This window comes from Tinamus guttatus, unplaced genomic scaffold, assembly GCF_059628265.1.
Source record: "Tinamus guttatus ecotype Peru unplaced genomic scaffold, ASM5962826v1 Tinamus_guttatus_pri_ptg000023l, whole genome shotgun sequence".
Taxonomy (NCBI): domain Eukaryota; kingdom Metazoa; phylum Chordata; class Aves; order Tinamiformes; family Tinamidae; genus Tinamus; species Tinamus guttatus.
Genome location: NW_028288557.1, coordinates 3390547 through 3405010, shown reverse-complemented (window position 1 = coordinate 3405010; position 14464 = coordinate 3390547).

Here is a 14464-nt window from a genome sequence, read left to right as displayed (position 1 = left end):
GGCTACTCATGGGCATCTGCCTCAAGAGATCAAGATGCCTCCAAGGAAGTCATAGCAAAGTATGGTTCCTGTTTGTCATGCTGCCGGTCTGTGATTAAGAGGCAGGAACAGTGTGACACGGAGGTTGCGGGGCGCCTGCTGCTGCCTACAACGGCTGCTGCACTAAGAACCATCCTGTCTGTGGAAAGATGACCATGGACAACATGCTCCAGAGAAAAACAGGTTGGTGCAAGAGCTGCTCTTGCCACTTGACCTTGAGCACGTCCTAGCTGAGGTGCCGAGCGTGCCCACCTCACCTCAGAACATCAGATGTGTCACGGACCTCCCATATACGTGTGTCCTAGAGCAAAGGATACCATGGACGTCCTGCCCTGCGGGGATGTTCCCCAGTCTGTGCTTGATCCGGGGATGTTCCCCTGCCCGTGCTCGTGCCCTGACCAAGCTGTGGATTTAGCAGTAGGGCCGTTCATGCGCCGGCACCCAGGACCTGTTCGGGCAGCGCTCCCGGCTGCCTAGTCCGAATGGCGACAGTAGCACTGTCAGAGTCCCAATTCCTCCTGGCGGATCACAAGGGCACTGCCAGGGAATGGAGCAGTTGCAAAACACCCGCACACAACAGAGGGGATGGATCGAGGCCAGAAACCCCACTGATCTCACACTTCCCTCTCCCCCACCAGTACTGCATGACCTTGGGAAAACACGCTGCCTGGAGCACCACCAACTTAGGGGAGGGATCATATGATATAGTGGCTGCAAGGGCAGGACTGAACTTGATGGCCCAGCAAAGCCCTTCTTGTTTTTAGGCATGGAGCAAGCTACAAAAAGCCATTTAAACAAGACAAGGGCCAGAAGCGATTTCATCGAACTTTTCCATGGTTTTGATTGCATGCTTTCTTCTCAGTGCCTCTTTCCGCCTGTCCCCACACACCTCCACGCCCTCTCACCCTTTTCTCCGCATCTTTCTTTCCTTCCTTTTCCCTTTTCTATTCTTCATCTTTCTCATTATTGAATAGCCTCTCAAAGGGGTAATGCAAATGCAAACTCATGCAAATCTTGTGCCCTTGACGGCTCAGCATTCAACCTTTCCATCTGCCCAGGACGTACTTAGATGTCACTTCTTTCAGGTAAAATATACTGGGTTTCAAAAAGTCCATGGCCACCAGGTCCCTCTCTCATAGCTATGAAAACTGTCACAGTGTGTTATGTATTCCGGCTGTGCTCTTACAGAATATAACAGTGCTACAAATGAACTAATGACTATAAAGCTGCAATATCCCATCTTAAAGCACTATTCTTTGTCCAGGTTAGTTTGGCAACTTCTTTCCCTTTGGGGGAAAAACAAATCAACAAAGCCTCTTTCATCTCGAGAAGCAAATTCCCCTGGCAAAGTTCAGCGCGTCGAAAGTCTTTACACAGCCGAAATAAGTTTGAGATCCAAATCAACTGCCCCTGTCTAGGGGACTGCATGGCCCCGTGGAAGCTAAACTGTGTTCTGCCTTCTGCCTCTGGTCTGCAGCACATGCTGGTGCTGCAGATGACCTGAGCTGTGGATATAAACTTGCCTAGGGGTGGTTTGGCACCAGGACGTTGAATCTACTGAAGCAATTAGTAGATTCAACCTTCATGATGGAAGTATTGCCAAAGCTGAGCTGTCCAGTGGGCCCTGAGTACCCCGCTTAAGACTCGACCTCACTTTATGGATCCATCTTCACAAGTTTCAAGAGAGGTTGGGCTTATTAGGGATGCTCAACAATAATCTGCTCACCCCTGAAGAAGAACCATAGCTTGAAGGGAGTCTGTCCCAAGCCAGGAGATGGACTCAAAGGGCAGTGCTGTCACACTGACTGTTCTCCCTCTGCCCCACACATGAGAAGATGATGGACCTCCTCAAACCCATGAATCCTCTTCCCTCTCTCACTCTTGGGATGGTGCCTCCGGTGCCTTCATAATGTCAACTCAACAATAAACAACATATTAATGCAGGTGGATGATGTACATTTGCAAAGCAATTTGCTTAACCCTTACTTTGGATTTTTAGAATAATGTAGGCGGTTCACTGGACTCTAAACTGCTGCATAGTTACAAGCCAGAGGAAGTTCTTACGGCTTCAGAAGACAGGCAAAAAAGTGATGTCAGGTTTAGAAAGCTAGCAATGAAAAACATGAACTATACGCAACAACAGTGCTACGGGTTAAGAGTGATTTTTTCTCCCTCTGTTCCAGCCATTATAGGTTTTCAGCAGGGATAACAAGTTGATCTAAGGACACGAAGAGTGTCTTCATTTTGAATTTCCATACTTTTATTGGATTAAATGAAAAACAGACTGTTGTTTTAATGTGTATGAAACCACAAAATAGCCATTAATTTTTCCCATTCCAGCAAAAACGGTTAAGATGATTTTAATAACGTTTTTTTGGGGAAAAAAAAACAAAACAAAACAAACCCCAAAAAACCCTTACAGATCAAGGAATTGTCCAGTGCACAACAAACAGTCATAGCATTTTAAAGCAATGCCTAAAATCATGAAAGTCATATATATATTTTCCATTGAAAACGCCACTAATGCGAATGTCCTCTGGAGATTTCATCACATCAAAGCATGGGGTGTGTATACTTTACTTGCTGTTTCTCTAGACACTGACAGCAGAGTGGATTACGTATCTATAACACTCAATAAATACAGCAAAGGCCTTTTATCTGCTGTTGCAGTGATTTATTGTCACCTCGCTGCTTTGCTCGTGTGTTGTGGGAAGGAGAGGACCTAGAGATCCCACCAGGGCCAAGAGGAAGGAGGAGAGCCAAGGCGGCCGTTGGCAGGCAGGGAACATGGGCACGGGGCCATGCAGGAGGCCACGACCGAGCCCAACCTACCAGCTTCGAAGCCGGGGAAGCAAAATGAATCTGGCTGCTCCGATGGCCAAGCGCTGCCGAGGAAGAGCGAGGTATAATCCTGGAGATTTAGTCATCTGAGCAGCACATGAGGGGACTGCAGTGGGCACCCTTATCTGCAGAAGGGTCGCGCTGAAGAAGTTCTGAGCTGAAGAAGCTGGTAACAACCAAACCAACCATTCGGATCAGTCTAATAACCGAAGCAGAGGTTACTCATGACTTCACGGGGGGTTCACAGGTGTACTGCCGCAGGTCACGCTGCTGGGGACAAGGAGCAGCCACGGTCAGAGCGAATAAAAGGATGCCAAGATGTGAGATATGCTGAAGAAATTCTGGTTTCGGAAAGTTTAGCAATTCTTAATTCGATATTTCTAAAAGCCATTATCTCCTGACCAAGTCATCGCATGATTTCAGCACTCAGCTGGGATGCCTGTATCCACTTCTTGCATGTGCATAAGGATACGTGAGCAAATCTGGGTAGGCAATTGAAGATCCTGCTTTGAAAGACTTCCAGGGATGAATGGGAAAATACCATATTTGGAGGGTCCAGGTTTGTTTTGTGACACAGAGGACATTGCATCCCAATTTGGTGGGTTTCCTGATCCACGTGGACCTGTTCTTCGTGCTTTTTAAGGGCATTCCAAGCAAACACCTCTAACTTACCTGTAGTTGAGGGAACTAACACTTTCAGCTCAGCATAGCTGTCCTGCCAGGGCTGTGGCAAATCAGTAAAAATGAAAATATCCTCAAGGACACTGTGATTCCTGTGAAGGGATGAACCAGCCCCCAACAAGAATGACAAGAGGGAAACGGTGTTTCTACAGATACTCTCTATTCTCTGCTTGCATTTTAGCGAGCACATGTCTCAGCTGAAGTTTTTCCAGCAACTTATGAAATGTCTTAGTGCTCATTTCCACTTCAAAATATTTCCGAAGAAAATGTTGCCTTTACCTCAGGGAGGCTTGGTGGGAAGCGGAGCAGGAATGGTCAGAAAGATCTGCTGGGAGAACCCAGTCAGTTATCTTTTGTCACGGACTAGCTGTCCCCTGATCTTGGGGACCTTAGGCTTTTGAGAGGCATCCCAAATTTTGCAGCAAACGGGTTAGCTGGGAAGGGAAACAAACCTTTTGCATGCACAAGGCCCCCTGCAGTCCCCTAACACTCGGTGTGGCCTTTAGATAGGGCTCCTTCCACCCGCTTCCTATTTTCATTTCTGCGACCATGCACTATTCTCCCAACAACCCCACAACCAATGCTCTGCCCTAAAAACTTTTGCTCTTGCCTCAGGCTGCTTTGCTTAAGGTTTTATTCGCAGCCCCTCGCTTTCCAGGTTTGCTGGGAGCAAACCGGAGCAGGGCCGGGAGAGGCCAGCGGCGACACGGTGTTTTCCACACAGCCAAGCGATCGGCACCGCTCCGCAGGCCAGAAAGGAAGCCGCGCGGTTAAACGGTAACAAAGGTATTTTTAGCCCGGGCACGGTGCTAACAGACTTTAACGAGACGCTCGCCCAGCGCCGCACGCGGCTCAGAGGAGCACCGGCGATGCGGCTTGTTGGCACGGCTGGCAGGAGCCGCCGGGGACGGCAACGCTCCGGTCCCTGGCGCGGCCCGCGGGGATGGCAATGCCTCCCGGCCAGGGGGCTCGCACGGACGCTGCCCCGCCGCGAGGAGAAGCGGCCGCCGCGAGGTCCCCGGCGCGGCGCTGCCGAGGGCCGCGCGCTGCCGGCGCCGCTGGCCCGCCGCCCCCGCGCCAGCCGTTCCGAGACGCTGCTGTTCCTGCCGCGGCGCTTGCGTAGGAGGGAGCAGAGGTTATGAGAACGGCTTCATTTTTTAAATTCAGCTTCCGCATCAAACCACTTTGTATATAAATATATATATATATATATATTCTTAAAAAAAGCTGCAGAATGGTTAAATGCAGCCAAACCTCCACTTGCACTGCCATTACCACGGAGCACCGTCCACGCAGTTGCAATAGTTTTCATTTTCCTAATACGTGCAGCTCCTATTTGGATCATCCCGTTCTGAATATTGCACAAAGCTTATTCCTGCGTGCCTGCAGCGTCAAGACTCCGGAGAACAATTTCATATTATTTCAAATCGCCGCGGCCCCGACCAACTCGCTAGAGAGCTTTTTTTATCTCAAGTTTGTGGCGCACAAAAAAAACGCAGCGGGCGGGCTTAGAAATCCAAACGATTAAGTGGAGGGAAAAAAAAAAGCCGGAAAAAAGAAAAAGGTGCAAGTGAGTTTTAAATCAAGTTTCTAAAGACTTGGACTAAGCTGGAACACATGTCCATCACCTCCTATTGACAAGATGAGGAGTAATCCACACACGTTTAACTAAAACCCCCAGTGATTCCCATAAGAAACATTACACCGATTTCCTACAACACTGTGTCTTGCATTGGAATCAACTTTTGCTATAAACAGGGAAACGAAACCGCTATTTTTAGCACGGCCGAATCCCCCACACCAGCACTCCCAGAAGACAGGCAGGAGTCAGCAAAGGAGGGCCCAGGAGAGGGTCTGTCGGCCTGGGACGCAGGAGATGATCCCAGGCCTCCGTGGGAATGGCGCCAAGCTCTGTGCTCCCAGGCCGCCCCTCACACTCGCCGAGCGGCAACAAAAGGGCTGTGTCTCCCTGGGCCCATCCCTCCCTGCCCCTTGACACTGCTCCAAAGGCCAAGGTCAGGGCCCAGCTCCTCCGGACCAAACTGGAACAGATCCCAGAACTCGCATTTTTGTTGCAGGAGACTGGGTACAGAAGCACACTTCAAAATTAGCTTTGTTCCCTCTCCCTTTAAATGAATCCCTACAATACTTACACATTATGTTCAAATCACCCTATTCCCCCCAAATCCCAAAGCGCTAAATATTTTTTGCTGTTTTTCAATATAGAACTTGATTTTTAGACTTATCAAACTTCTGCTCTCCTCCTTTCCCCATTCAGCAGCTGATTCTTAACCTGCACCCTGCATTACGCCCACTTGAGAAGCTCGACGCTGTTGCCTTTGGTCCACCCGTGGCATCTCACTTGCGGGTGGGTTTAACGTGCACCTCGTCATGAGAGTCGCCCTTTTTGCATCCTCATGAGCAAAGGCTTTTATTAGGTTTTAGGCTCATTACTAGGCGGACTGGGCCGTGAGGGAAAAAGCTGAAGCGTTAGAAGCTGCTTCTGGAACCCATAATCCTTTCCATGGAGATGCCATTGGAAGCAAGGCGCGGAAGGAGGTTGTGCACCGCGTGCGCGTATGCCCGTATTGCAAACCTGTAGCACGGGCGATGTCCAAGCACAACGCATCAGCTCGTCCATCCTTGGATGAAAACCCCACTGTATTTTGGGGTATCAGGAGGGAAGAGTTGATTCCTCATAGAAGAAAATTCTTTTTCAAAATTAATGACAGCTTGACTTGAAAAATGTGGACCTCTGGCTAAGCTTCCACCCCGGGAAGAAGAGGCTATGACCTTTACAAACAAGGAAAACGAAAGGAGGAGGCAATAAAACGAAAGGGGGAGGCACTAACTGATTTTTCACACTCCAAACTTCTTATGTTTACATCACCACCCACCTTGGGGGCACATGGAAAATAGTCTTGTAACGGTTCAAATGCCTGGGTTTTGGATGGGGAATTTCTTCCAGATTTGCTTGGGAGGGACAGGAGACAAACACCTCTGTGGGGCCACCACGGGAGACTCACTCCTTCCTCTAATGAACCAAGATCCCCTGGGTTTTCCAGGAGATTTTGGATATAGTTATATGCTAGAGAGCATTTACCAAAAGTTTCAAGCCATTAACCAAAAAAACGACAAAATTAGATACATGTATGTAATATATATCATTTACACTTATATTACATACATGCACTCCAATTTCCACTTTGTAACTACTCAGAAATGGTTAAAGTGGCCAGGTTTGTTTTGGTTGATATCAAAATGATCAGAAGCTAAAGACATCCTTGAGAAAACCTGATTTTCTTGGAACATACATACGGATTTAAGACCTTATCACCCGGCAAAGAGATTCAGAAAAGTTTAGTCAAAAAAGATAAACAAACCATTTAATTTACAAATTAATCCAGATTAATCTCCATTGAGTTTCCACACCATTGCAGAGGGCCTGGAAGACCTCTCTTCCTACATCAAGTTTCAAAGTGCTACACAAGGTCAGTTCATTGTTAGGTGCCACAACATAAAAGCTCATTGTAAAATTTTAATCATAAAACATTTAGCAAATAACTTATGCTCCTAGTGCACTCTTGTTGATCTGAATAATAAAGGGGTAGGATTTACTTTCTCGAAGTATATGACACTGGTTGCTGAAATAGCATTAACAGCTTTTCAAGGCAACAGAGAAAGACGCTGGCTCGCTGCTCTGCTTGGACTCAAGCAGAACAAACAGAAATAAATAGAGTTAGACCCACCTGATGATTTTGCTTTCTGGGCTGTAGCTCCCCGCTGAATACGATGCAATACCCCAGTGGCAATTGGAGGCTTGTCCCCAAGATCTCAGTTCTAAGGAAGCCCCCTCAGAGCTTCCCTATTGCCAAAGCCAAGGAAACACCAACCAGTGGTAACGCAAGCTCACAGAATGGAAAAGCAGCTTTACAATAACGGACAACATAGATATTCCTGCTTAAATAAGCATGAGAGGAAACACTTTCTTGCATTAAGTACTGAGGAAGGAGTTAGCTGGCCACTGGAAATCACCATGTGAGACAAGAAAAACTAACTTAATTTTTCATTCTTTTTGAAGTTGGCATGCATGCTTAGTTTACTAGCAGGAGGAAATATCAGAAGAGTATATATGGTAGAGATGTGAACATCAGAAAGATGCAAGAACTGTGTTCCATCCTAGACAGGAATTCCCCTCTAAGAGGGAACTTTAGGGGATTTTTTCCCCCATCCAGCCCAGACTTGTTAGCAACTTCCAGGACTACCTCTATTTGCATTTTTCCTCTTTGGGAAGGGTGGCATCATGTCCTCCCTCTTCTACTCTCCACTGATTTCTTAATTCATGTTTAATATTTGGCTTTCTCCCACAGTTCCAGGGAGAAACGACCATACATTTTCATAGGTTGCCCCAGCTCTCGCTCAGATCTAGTCACGGTCATGACTGATTTCTTTCCTCACTTTACACCATACTCAGGTATGCTGGTCCTAAAACAGAGGTAATTATAGCGATCTTTTTCCTAATATTGTGGGAATTAATCAATCAGTCGTATCTGAAGATCAAATTCTTTCCAAAACAGTAAGCTTTATTAATGTTGTTCTACTTTGGCAAACAGCTCCCAAACATCAAGGTAAGAAGCATGGTCAAGACGTTGAAGGGTACTATGCTCTTCTCCTGTGATAATATAGACGTAGAGCTACAGTCAGTTATATAGCTGTAGCTTCCATATGTATTTTACTGGTCAGGAAAGACTGAGTTAAATGTTGGAGGATCTGTCTGCTGCTTTAATAATTTAAGAAATAATGGCAACTGGGTAATTAAATGACCTTAACACTTCTATAGGGCATTTCTGGACATCTGTTCTACAGTCACTTCTCAACATTAAGTTTTTTTTCATAACTCATCCTAAACTACCTCTTTCCTCTATTACTTACCATCATCAATTTCTATAATTTGCCACATAATTTAGCTTAAACGTTTCAGAGCCATTTCTCCTCAGCTTCTTAATTTGGCTTGAAGTTGCATACACATTTGATCATCCTTAGCTAGGTCACCTAACAGCTCTGCTAGCTACTAGTCCCTACTGCTCCATAAACCTGGATTTATTTCTGAGGATCACAGGGCGGCTGATACATCTCCTGGAAAAGAATGCTGAGTTTTATTGGACCCACAAAGGCACTGGCACAGATGCTCTGCTACCAAGGTGCTAGGAACGCCATGGCAAATCACACACAAATATTTGCAGGGAAAAAAAATGATATTCAGAGGAAGCCTGTGATTTCCTACTGTTGGGAGAAATCTTCTCATCATGAGCTTAAACACTGCATACATTTAAATGTAATTTAGACTCCCAAGGAGGCTTTCAAGGCAATGTTTTTGGAGGCAAACAAACGATGATAGGGGGCTGTGCTCATTTGCCACTAAAACAGACGAAGGGAGCTGGGCTTGTTTTGGCAAGGCAGTCACACACAAAGCAAGAGGTGGAAAGATGCAACAGGTTTCAGGAGCTAAGGCAGAAAGTGTGAATAACACTCAGACATGATGCAAAGATACTAACTTCTCACTTACCTTCCAAAAAATAAAAGGAAAAAAAAGATGATAAATATAATCCAGTATAAATTGGCATGTGTAAACACAGAGCCTGTACTACTTAGCACAATTAGCATGTTTGCTGGTTATCGACATTTTCCCTAATCATGTCTAAACATTTCCAGGCTTTTCATCACTCGAAATATTTTTAAAGAACAGCCAGTAAATGTACAATTCACCTGCCTGATTTATGGGTACTTTGAGGGGTTGGGGAGAAGGAAACAAAACCATAAAGTTTATCCATTCAAGAAGAAAATGAATTTTTTCCAAGGAGACAGTTTTATTATTTTAGGATGTATTACCTAGTGGGAAAAAGAACCCCTGTTCTAACATAAGGCTACATAATAGCGGAGTGTCAAAAAGAGGGTGAAATCACACTTTCCTACCCAAACATTTAGGCATTTGAATTCTTATGGCTGTATCTCAGTAACTGAAAGGGTAGCGGAGAGGAGAAAACATCCCTTCCGATGCGCTCCAGCATCACGGACAGCAGCTTAAGGGATGGAGGGGTGGGAAGGAGACAGAAGGGACCAATACTGGATCAATAAAGAAATGCCAGGGAGGGAGGGAAGTAAAAACACTAACGAGACTCGAAGCACAAGGCAGATGGGACGGGAGGAGGACAAGCAGCAACACAAGGCAACAGCACAGGAGGAAAGGAAAATGGAAAACGCAGTAACCTGCAAGGTAAAGAAAAAGAAAAGAGCTTGAGGAAAAATGAATTTTCAAAGAGAGAGAGAAGGATGAACCGGCAGAAACTTGACCTGAATATGGGAAATACAGAACTGAAGTCAGAATGAAAGCGCACAGATAAGATGAACAGATGCTTTTCGTGCACTTCTTGAGCATGCGACCTGTCTCCCTCCATGGAGAAGAGACGACAGGATGGATCCCTTTATGGGGTCGCAGGATACTTTATTTTCAGTGATGTGGTTTGTGATTTGAAGCTGCTAATGCTTCATGTCTGAAAGCCTCAGCTATATTCTGGTATCTCCACTGTGGCTACTGTGGTTTTGGTAGATACTGTTAATGGTAAAAGCATTTCTTTTTTATTTTCTCCTTCTTCTCTCCAGTGCTTTGCTTCAGATGCCAATTTGAGGGGCTGCTCCCTTTCTTCAGATCTAAACTTCAGCTGCATAAATAGGACATCTCTTTAGTTCCTGACATTTTCACACAAAAAATTAACAGATATTTGATGTTGCAACAAGGGACACAAAAGAAGAAAAAAGGGGGGGCGGGGAGGGGGCAAAGATGGTAGTTTCTCTTGTTTCTATGACTAATTTGGCTTAAAAAACATAACCTCTGCCTTTAAAATGTCTCACATAACTCAGACAAGTTCTGCTGGCCATTCCAGACTCAACGTTTAATGCGTGGTTGCCCATAAGGGCAGAAAACTAGATCTCCATCTCCGGACCCTGCTGCGGCTGTGAGCGCTGGCGTATCTGGCAAACACTGCTCTGCTTCCTAAACTCCAGGGCACCTCTGAACTCCGATCCCAAACGGGAAGAAGGTTTAAGGAGTTTGCAGGGGACGTCTATCACGTCAACCAGAGCGTTAGCGGATGAGCTGTCACCTTCTGGTTCAGGTTTACAACTGCTGATGGTCTTAACTTGTGGTGAAGTGCCGATACCACCGATTTCCAGTTTCCTAATATTTCTGAATAGATCAAATACGGAAACACTCTCCTTCCTCCAAACCAGACGATCCTCTGACTCTAGGAAACACTGGCAGAATTTAAGAAAACTCCATAATGATTTCCACTGGAACCAATGACAAGACTAACCTAGGGAACTATTTTTCTTCTCCTGATTAAAATACTACATGAATTGTGATTTACTCTTCATTTACTCTCCATTACTGAGGAAGCACTATTTGTGAGGCTCAAATACCAACATATAGGAGAGTTTCCACTCAACAGCGTTATAACAGCTGTCTCATGCAGATTTTTAATATATCTTGGCACACCGGGCAAATCACAGACATGTGGAAGAGTTGGAATATTGTGCCAACGGGACCAGAAAATGTGACTCAGGTAGGGGAAGAAAGGGAGATTGGCCTGGCATTGGTCCCAAGCACAGAGATGCAAAATCTGATGTCGAGCTCGCCTCGTGCAGAAGACAGAGCTAAGGACAACATCGAGTCCAGAATAGGTGGTCTTCTTGAGTAGATCTCACCTTTCTTCAGAGAGAGTGCCAATTTGGTTAATCAAAGTACGTACACAGAGGCAACCCACAGCTCTTCACACAGAATACAGCTTAGATGAAACACTTAAGAGAGAGTATCACACAGTACTGATATAGCAGGTATGAAATGGGCAGGAACTTGTTCGCTGATGGGTCTCAGAGCCAGGAGTGCGTTATCTCTAGCGACTGCCTGCAGAGACCAGTAAGATGCTTCCAAGTCTCTAAACAATTCCTGAAAAATTAATGGTTTCTGCAAAGTCAGAGTGAATTTCTCTCCCAGAGGGTTTCAGTGAAACCTAAGTATGCTGTGGTGTTGTCCTGGTTACAGGTCTTAATACAGAATGGTGATTACCTGCGACATGGCAAGGATGAGACATTTGATCTAATGATCTGCTTGATCGCTTGAAACTTTAAGCAATTTATTGGAGCTAGGCAAACTCCAACTGCACAAATGGCAACAAGTTTGAAACGGTTTTAGGCTTACTTGCCTAGCTATGCCCTGCTGCTCATCTGAGAAGGAAATGAGTTATGGGAGGATAGGCATTCAAACTGGGGCCTTCCTTCCCAAGGCTTCATTGATTCATGCACTGGTAGCACCCAAACCATGTTCTCGTAAGCAAAGGATATTCGGGGCCACAGGATTGCAGTCGAGTTTGCTGCATTGGCCTTGAAAGCTACGCTTCTAGAGAAGATCTCTGAGGAAATGGATGATATTCCCTCTCTTCCTCATCTTCCTGGATTAGTCCATGTGAGTTATGCAAGTCAAGATAAAAACATGTCTTCTCCATGTATAAAAAGTTATCTGGTATCTAAAAGTAGCAAGTGCACAGAGCTGGTAGAGTGGTGCTCTACTGTATTCCAGTGATTCTTATTGTTCAAGCAGGATCCAATCTAACAGCTGAAGCACAGTATTGAATTACTGATTAGATGGAAGGCCATACAAATAAAATACATTATTATTTAACAAAATAGGTGCTAGGAACAGCTATGAAACAGCCTCCCACTTAACAAAAGTAACTGCTTGGTTTCAGCGAATAATTCTTCTGAAGGAACGGGCAAGCCAAGCAAACTTCCCATTTTGGCAGGGACGTTTTTCCTAGTTAAAGAGAAATCTTCAGTTTTGTACAAACTTTGTGCACAAGTGGAGAAAAAGAGGGGAGAAAATATAATTTCAGGGAAAAAAAAAATCACGCATAAGACGTGTTGCCTACCTGGTAGGAAAAATGTGTCAGCAACAAGCGTCAGGCTGTGAGGAGAGCTCGTGAACAGCAATTGGCCTCAACCTGTTGTGACCCTCTCACTGACTTCAGTGTGACTGCTGCGAATTGCTGCAACCAGGTACCACAAGCAGATGGTTTCCCTGCTGTTGAGAAGCAAATTCACCCCTTGGAGCTTGATCGACAGGCTAAGGGGAACATGGGAACCCCAGAGTCGTCACGCGTTTGGGTTCAGAGAAGGGACGTCCGCGTCTGGTTGTGCATCAGGGCAGTCGCGCGCAAAGCCCTGGTAGCACTGCCATCTGCCGCAGGAGAGCTGAACGGCAGCACAAAGCACCGCTGAGACACAACGCAGCAGAAATTACCTCACATTTCCAAGCAGGAACGATCAGACGGAAAGATACTGAAGGCTTTGCTGCGGAGAGTTGCTTTATGCTGGCAACAGCTTCACTAAACTTGACCATCCCAAACTCCTGGGCCAGGCTTTGAAAAACAAGTGTGTTATCTGTTGCTTTCTGAATTTTTGAGCCCCAGAGCTCACACTTTCCCTCACTAGTTATACATGGTTCAAAATTACTTCTTCCAGGCACCATCAAAGAGGCTAAGAATTTCAGGTGACTCTATAACTCTGATTTAAAGATCAAATCAAGTAAAAAAATCCCTACCATATGCTGCAGAATAAAACTGAGACCACCGTAACCACAAGAATGCTACCATGGTCATGCAAAAACACTGCATGACCAGGCAATGAACAAACATGCAATCTGGATTGGAATAGCTGTCTGACGCTTCGAGTAGTCCAGGTTTTCCAGAGCATTACACCTCTGCTCTGGATCAACTCCTCAATGTTCAAATATCATCCACAACAAGCAGCTAAATTCTGTCCCATTAACAGCAAACAGCAGCAATGCTTCCCAATTTCCACTTTCCAACAGATAACTCAAAAGAGCAACCTTCTTTCGTGAGACTAAAACCCCAAGCAAACTCTGTGTATCTCAAGAAAACCTACTGATACCCTTGTTGAAAGCAATTACTAAAAGGAAACTCAATGGCAGTTCAGACCCTTCTACAAGAAACTAAGCCGTCTCCCACAAAAAGACACCTGGTCTTTTTGACGGTCTGGACCTTAGCAGATGGTCTGCACTGTTAGCTCATAGATAATGCACCTGCCTCAGTAAAACAGGTTATTCTCAATTTCCTACTCGTGCCTGTGGCTAAAACCAAAGGAGAGCACATGGGTGGCAATCACTTGTGACTGCGCTGCAGCTTGCCGCCGTATTCGTTTGCCTATCCGGACTTGTGCTGTTGTCATTTCTGGGATGGGAATTAAGGAGAATGGTTTCTCCTTTGAAATCTGTCCACCACGCAAGGTCCCAATCATCACACGAATACTAATAAAGATATTTCACGATTCAAACTATATCATGAGTAAAATGGGCAATTCACGGTTAAAAACCAGCCTAACACAGTCAAGGCTGGCTGCTTAAATCTGCATTGTTTATGAGCCGGAAATGTTGTATTTTTATGAAGAGAACTTAGCTACGTGAATGAAGAAAGGTTTTTTCTTTTTTTTTTTAATTTATTGTTTTGTAGCCATACAATACAATAAAAATAAATGTGATTTTTCGGTTAAGAAAAAACTTTCAGGTTGAAGCTTTCTTTGTCCGAGTCTCAGCCTGCAGCCAGTTTTGCAGTTGGGTAATAAACCCTCTTAAAACACGGTTTACGATGGAAATACTGTCCGAGGCTTAATTAAGGCAGGCGCCGCCGCAGCAGAGCTGCTTGCACAACCAACGGGCTCTGCAGAGAGCGTCGGGCGCTCGCTGACCCCGCCGTTCAGCGCTTTGATTTCCAACCTGCCCTTTCCAAGCAGCGGCGTCCGGAGAGTCATCGGGATGAGCTCACTGGTGCATCCT